The sequence below is a fragment of the Lactuca serriola genome, chromosome 5 (genome assembly GCF_051521515.1).
Source record: "Lactuca serriola cultivar US96UC23 chromosome 5, Lser_US96UC23_V15, whole genome shotgun sequence".
In the NCBI taxonomy this organism is placed as follows: Eukaryota; Viridiplantae; Streptophyta; class Magnoliopsida; order Asterales; family Asteraceae; genus Lactuca; species Lactuca serriola.
In genome coordinates this window covers 183,886,598-183,894,483 of record NC_136412.1, presented here as the reverse complement: position 1 = coordinate 183,894,483, position 7,886 = coordinate 183,886,598, and the positions used below count along the sequence as shown (strand labels likewise).

At 36.9% G+C, this 7,886-nt stretch overlaps 1 long non-coding RNA gene across 1 annotated transcript; it reads left to right on the top strand.

Moving 5' to 3' along the window:
• Positions 1-257: 257 nt before the first annotated feature.
• LOC145053355 (uncharacterized) lies at positions 258-1,770 on the top strand. The gene is made up of 2 exons (XR_013684443.1): positions 258-830; positions 1,079-1,770. It is a non-coding gene; the product is annotated as an uncharacterized LOC145053355 (long non-coding RNA).
• The last annotated feature ends 6,116 nt before the right edge of the window (positions 1,771-7,886 follow it).

The window sequence follows — 7,886 nt, the reverse complement described above, 5'->3', positions numbered from 1 at the left end:
CCTAAAAAACATAAGATATAAATGAAAAAGATCAAAAAAGTGCAGAACAGATATATCTTTGACAGTAACCAACTGAGAAAAGCAGAAATGAACCACAAGAATCAGATAAAAGCTGCCGAAATAAATATATATATATATATATATATATTAAAATTAATTTATATATATATTCCCCCACCCAAGACCCATGCATGCATGTGTGTGACACCTATGGGTTTTTTGTACCTTGTTGTGATGCACAAATAGTTGTAGTAGCTAGTAGCATGTCGTATTTGGCAGTGTTATATGTGCAAGTGACCGAGTACAATTGACAACCAAGTATATTCTGATCATTTCTGAAAGATTAATGGTGTGGATGAGATGATTGTGAGGGTGGGAGAAATCTGGGTGTGGGTGGTGGAAAGTGTTGTTGCTGCTCTAATCTATCTTCTTTTCCTACAACTGGATAGAATCATAAACACACTTCATGATCCTCTTGTGGGTCATAAATAGACAGATTGGCTACGTGGGTCCCACTACCTCACATGTCCAGCCAGCCCCTTTTGAGAATTGAATACCCCTAACACATATTCTTTCATTCTTTACTCACTACCCATACCATCTCCTTTCCCTATTTATTCAAATCAGGTAACCAAAAGGAAGAAAAAAAAAAAGTAAGAGAAAGAGAATACACACACAGTTTAATTAAGTTGTTTTGAGTTGTGACAAGTTGAAAGATGGAAGTTGTTGAAGATGATTTGTTCTTTGCAGACTTGAGTAAGAGGATCTCGCTTCTGATCATGGATGATGATGAAGACCCTACTCTTCACTGTCCTCCTGTTTCGTTTCAGGTCTCTCTCTCTCTCTCTCTCTCTCTCTCTCTCTCTCTCTCTCTCTCTCTCTCTCTCTCTCTCTCTCTCTCTCTCTCTCTCTCTCTCTCTCTCTCTCTCTCTCTCTCTCTCTCTCTCTCTCTCTCTCTCTCTCTCTTCAAATAAAGATTGATTATACTGAAAGAAACACTGTCAAGTTCCAATTATTAGGGCGACCAATGTTTCTTTTCATTTATTCACACCTTCTTAATTATTTGTGTTGTACGTAGGTTATCTCTCAAACAATCCATCCCATTCATAACCAAATACCAAGTTTTCATGAGCAAAATGCTAGAAGGGAAGTAAAAGGAACGGGAGTGTTTATCCCACGATCATCAACAAATCCAAGGAGAAGTAAGCAATCAAGATCCAAGTCATCCAACACAAGGGTTCAAAGTCAAAGGCATGTTGATAATTCAAGTGGACACTTTCCTCATGAACCCTACCACAATCAGACTACTACTAACAATTGTTACAATTCCTTGAATCACAAAAGATGCTACTGATCGATATCAATATATATCAATTAGCTAGCTAAATAAGCCTTAATATACAACTGGATGTATAACCTCAATTCATCGAATATGTAAGTGTGTATTTACTTTGTTGCATCTATTTTTTATGGAAAAGATGAGTGATTTTTGTGGGTATTGAATAGAGATCATGTAGATCATATAATTGAAGTCTATTTAGTTGAAAAAAGAAAAGGCTTTTGACGTATTGCAAGCCAAAGTTATTTAAAATTTGGCATTTGAAAAGGAACATTGCTAGTAATTAACGAGCTTTGTGTGGAGAGGTTCCACCTAAAGGAATTTGCGCAACGCGTTATGTCGTGGAATTTTGTCAACGATTTGTACTTGATGTTGATTCTAAAAATCTTGTAACCCTCTGATTAATATATTATTGCATTAGTTTTTATTTACGAGTGACTTATCTTTTCTAATATCAGCAAGTTTTCCTCTCTTTATCTCGAATATTTGTTACATATTATATTCTTCTTGTCCTTTGAAAATGGTCGTAAAACTTTTGAATCTTAGTTATCATAAGATATCCTATTTATAAGGAACATAATATTAAACAACTCAGTGTCATTCAGTCATATCTAAAACACTTTACCCTTGGTATAGAATTAAATTCGTTCAAATCGAGTTATAAAATTTATAATTTTCAAATTAAAATTACATCCAATTCCACAAATTGCTTATCGATTTCTCATGTGGCAATAAGTTGAAGTGTACAAGTGACAACTGCTCAGCCGCATATATTATATTGTATTTTTAAATATATTTGCATTGAATATGTAAAAGACATATAGTTATGTAAGTATATATGATATACAAAACGAGATCGTTATCCGATTTGTCTTTTTACTACATCTAAATATCATTATGGAAGAAAATTATTAATTCAAATTATAAAAAGATGTATCATGGGAATGGAACAATCCAAGCGACTGCCATGTGCAATGTGGGTCACAGTCCCCGTCACGTGCTTTGCCAAATCAAGGTCGGATAGGTATAGACATCACAAATGGGTATTTGTAGGCAATCTAATCCATTCTTGATATATAACTCTTTTATAGTTATATGAGGCTTGGATAGGCAAAGTGGTCAATTATATACGCTTCAGTTATATATTTTTATTTAAAAATATAAAATTATAATAAAGATAAGGACTCTTTTTTTTTTCTTTTTCGTTCTGAATCTTTAAAAACATTTCATTTTTCAGAACGGCCTGATAGTTATATTATAGTTATAAATTTAAAATATTATGCTATATATTAATTAAAAATAAACTTAAGAATAATAAAATTTTATGCATTTCATATTTTTGCCACAAATACTTATAATATTAGCATACTTATTGTTTGTTATGATTTTGTAATTTACTTCATGCATTTCATATTTTTATCACAAATATTTGTAATATTGGCATGATTACTCCTTATTATTTTGTAATTTACAATAAAGGTCTTTGTGAGATTTTTTTATAGAAACAATCTTTTATATTTAACATTTTTGTATGTTGAGAGGTTTTTACCTCTATATAAAAAGTAAATTATAAAAATTGTTCCCATAATTGAAACTCCTTGTTCGTTTATTTTTACTAAAATGGTCTATGTTTTGAAAAAAATTATAAAAATAACTCATATCTAATAGAAAATATGTATATTATTCCCCTGCACCCGTTAATATATTGTTATGTTTGGTCTTTATACTTTCTTTTGTTTTCACACTTTGACCAAATGAGTTTTGTATTTTCGTAGTTAAACAATTTCGCCCGCACTTGCGTCCCTGCAAAAAAGAGATTAGACAATTTCTAGTTTATAATATATGATATTAAAAATAATCATATCTATAGTGTAAAATATTTTTTAATATTAAATTGACGTTAGATATTATAACTATTTTAAAATATATAATTAAGTAGATATTTATTAAAATCATATAACATGAATTTTTCATAGAAGATTATTTAAGATAAATAATCTTACCTAAAGTTATAATATATGTGATAAGGATTCCGTACATATACAGAAATCTAAAATCTAACTTGTTCTGAAAAAGTTATGTTTCTTTGAAGTTTTGCAATTAAAGCAACACGGCTCTACGTATCGTAAAAAGTTGATTTTTGATAGATTGCTTATTAACCTAAGTAATCTAAATAAAAATCTTAATAGTCATGAAACTGAGAGTGTGCATATCGAGAACGTCCAAATCTGACTTCGTGAGGGGGTGTTATGATTTTTCGTAGTTTCAGCGGAACAGTGCGGACACAAAAATCGAAATTCAAATTGGTTAATTGTTGGCCGAAACAATCTAAACGAGAATGGAAGATCTCGTAAATATGCACCTTTCGATATAAACATAGTCGAGAACGAAGTTCATATGAAGGAGTTATGAATTTCGTATGAACTTTAACAGTCTAAACCGATCTAAATATGAACTTTAGTTAGAGCAAGAATTAGTTGTGGGACCTTAATATGTAGAGCTCGTCTAGAGGATTCCATGGATATAAAGAATGTAGAAAACGAAGCTCGTATGCGAAAGTTATGGCCGCTTGAAGATCTACGAGAAACCGCATAGGCTGATAGCGTGGTACTACCTAGTGGAGCCATATGGCATGGTCGGTTTGATGGGTTTTAGGTAAAACAAATAAACTAGAAAACAATTCCTAAGTTCACATGCAACCTACTTTGGATCTATGTTTTATCTATTCAACATACAACTTTGAATTGCAAAACAAGAACCCTAGAGGAGAGAGGCTATAATCGAAATTTACAAACTAGGGTTTAGTAATTACATACCTTTCAATTGTTATAGTAAACAATTGATAATTCCCTTGATCTTGATCTTGATCTTCTTGGAAGCTTAGCACCACAAGTGTAATGCCTCTAATGGAATCACACCCAAACTAGCAAGAAGGAAAGTAGATGAGAGAGGGAGTATGCAAAATTTCGGCCCTTAGGGTTTCTTCAAAAGAAAAGAGTGACCAAAACATGAACCAGGAGGCTCCTTATATAGCTGAGGGATCTAGGGTTTAGGGAAACCCTAGTTATCCTTTGCTTAGGGCCTAAGCAAACCCAAGGGCCTTATCCAAGTCCCTATGGACGAAATTATTAGGGTTCCCCTAAAGATTTCGTCCACCCTTATCCAAGGGGGTTCTAGAGCCTTCCACTCAACTATTAGATAATTACAAACTAGTCCCTGCACCTTATAATCAATTCTTTTTACCCCAAAATTAATTCTAATTAATTTCTGGCTAACAATTAATTAAACAAAATGATTTCTTATTAATATATTAATCTTTTAACATATTAATAAATTCATTTATATTAATTTATTAATCTTATAATAAATTAATATCTCTCCTTTCATAATTTCCTTGTCTGGTTGCTTGGTTTGAGGGCAACCCAAAAGGACTGTGCTGCTATCAATTCAAGTACATACCAATTATAGTTATGGGCTTAGACACCTAATCCAACACGGTTGACCACTCCTCCAAGAGACATGATGACATGGCACCACAAAGTTGTGACACGTGGCACCACAATAAGCTGACACATGGCATGTTCTAGAAGAAGAGGAGGTAGCCCATGGAAGATCAAACACGCGACATCAACTAGGTGGGGCTAAAACGACAAGAGGGCGTGACGCGCCTCTTGTCTATGCGTGGCGTACCTCCACCAACCTATATATTCCTCTTCTGATTTTAGCTTATTTCCACCCAAAATCCTCCTAAACTCTCACAAAACCTCTTAGGTCCGATTTTATAATAGTTTTTTAGGATATTTTAGTGTAAACACTAGAGATCTAGGAGCCAAATGAGAAGAAGTATTCGGGTCGGGATTCTGTCTATGGAATTTCCTAATTTTTGCTAAAATCTCTGTAAGTTAAGTTATACTTATTTTATTTCAAGTGTAACTTATATTTATGTTCATAGTCGTTATTATGAACCTATAAATAAGATTATCAATGATTCCAATTCATTATACTGATTAATCCACTTACATGAGTAATTCTTAGGCTGGATTTGTTACCACTACGACCAGGTTGGCCATATAGCGAGGGATTACCGCCAGCAAGGCCCATCACCCAACTCCGGGATTTGTTACCACTGTAACCAGGTTGGCCACATGAAGGCCAACTGTCCCTTGCTTTGCTGCTAGGCCGACGCATGCGCTAATACCGGCTACTTTCAGGATCACAGATAGGAGTCAGGGCAGGGTGGAGCCCTCGAGGGCTAGATGTCGTGCTTTTCAGCTCACCGCCAATGAGGCCAGGGCAGCTTCATATGTTGTGACTAGTATGTTTCTATTTAGTATTCTGCAGATTATGTTTTATGTTATGCTTATATATATGCCCCTAATAGGTATGTTCCTAGTGAACTCTTTTTCCCGCTCTTGTGTTGTTTAACTCGGGCGCGAGTCGGTCTTTTGTATCTTGATCATTCAGTAAAGAGTTTGATATGTCTACTGGGGAGTTAGACTGTCTGTTGTGGGTTTCTATCACCAATGAACACAGGGTTTCGGCATTTGCGGTATATCAGGGTTGTGTACTAGAGATCTTCAGGGTGCCTTATCCGATTGATCTGATCCCTATTCCCATGGGGGATGTATGCGTGATAGTGGGTATGGAATGGCTAAGCAGGTTTAGTGCACCGACTGATTGTGAGGACCAATGAGTGGTAGTTTGAACCCCAAGTGGGGGAGAACTGGTTGTTTATGGAGAGAGGGTCGGGGTCGGTTCAGGGTTTTGTTCGGCAGCCAGGGCTCGTCAGTATATTCAGCACAAGTGTGCAGGTTATTTGGCTTATTTGTTTGAAACTCGAGTTGGGATCAGATCTCAGTCTCAGAGGTTCTGGTGGTCAGGGAGTTTGCTGATGTGTTTCCGGAGGAGTTACCCGGTGTGCCTCCCGAGATGCAAGCTGAGTTCAGGATTAATCTCGTGCCAGGTGCATCCCCGATTGCCAAGGCACCATACCGCTTGGCACCGCTTGAGATGCATGAGTTGTCATCGCAACTACAGGTGGCGTAAGGCAAGAAGGTTATCAGACTGAGCAGTTCTCTGTGGGGAGTGCCAATATTATTCGTCAAGAAGAAGGATGGTTCACACTGGATGTGCATTTATTACTAGGAGTTGAACAAGTTTACGGTGAAGAACTATTATCCCCTCCCACGGATAGAAGACCACTTTGATCAGTTTGCAGGGTGCATCTTGGTTCTCTAAGATAGATCTGAGGTCTGGGTATCATTATGCTAGAGTGAGAGAGGAGGACATGGAGAAGACCACATTCTAGAATCATTATAGGCATTAAAAATTCGTGGTGATGCCATTTGGGCTCACCAATGCGCCAGCTGTGTTTTTTATTTGAAGAATCGCGTATGCAGGCCAATGCTCGAATGATCCTTCATTGTGTTTATTAATGATATATTGGTGTATTTAGAGACAAGAGAGAAGAATGAGGAGCACCTTCGAGAGCTTTGGGGGGGGTTGAGGTGATAACGGCTTATGCTAAGTTCTCAAAGTGTGAATTTTGGTTACGAGAGGTCTAGTTCCTAGGGCACATCTTTAACCAGGATGAGATTTTAGTCGATCCGGCCAAAATTAAGGCTATGATGCATTAGGAGGTTCTGAAATCTCTCTCAGAGATCAGAAGTTTCTTGGGTTTAGAAGGTACTATTGAAGATTCATTCAGGAATTCTCTAACATTACACTACCCCTCACTTGTCTGAAAAGGAAGGGGCGGATTTCTAATGGAGAGTCAGTATTTGAGACTCTTCAGCAGAGGTTAAGCGAGGCCCCAATATTGACCCTCCCAGAGGGAGTCAAGGACTTTGTGGTATTCTATGATGCATCCATCACCAGTTTAGGGGTGGTCCTCATGCAGAGAGGACGAGTGATTGCTTATGCTTCGCGGTAACTGAATCCACATGAGATGTGATATCGTACTCATGACCAGGAGTTGGGGAAGTGGTTTTTACCCTCATGATTTTAAGGCATTATCTATATGGGGTTCATTGTACTGTTTACACGGATCACTAGAGTTTGAGATATCTGATGAACCAATTGAACCTGAACATGAGGTAGCGTAGGTGGCTGGACATAGTCAAGGATTATGACTATGAGATCCTTTACCATCTGGGTAAAGCGAATGTAGTGGATGACGCTTTGAGCCGCAAGTCTGCTGGGTCTTCAGGCGGGGAGATGTGTATGAGGATATCTATGGATTCTTCACTTTTATGATTGATCAGAGAGGCCTAGGTAGAGGAATTCAAAAAATAGAATTGGAAACAGGAAAGGATCAGAGGTGAGATTGACAGATTTGTCACGGATAGTCGAGGGTTATTGACCTAGTGTGGTCGGGTCTAGGTTCTAATTTCTGGTGGGGTCAGGCATATTGTGTTAGAGGAGGCTCATAAGTCTCGTTTTCTATATACCGAGGGAGCCACCAAGATGTATCAGGAATTGAGATTGAGTTATTGATGGCCATGTATGAAGAAAGACATGGCTTGGTATGTCAAGAGGTGCTTGACAT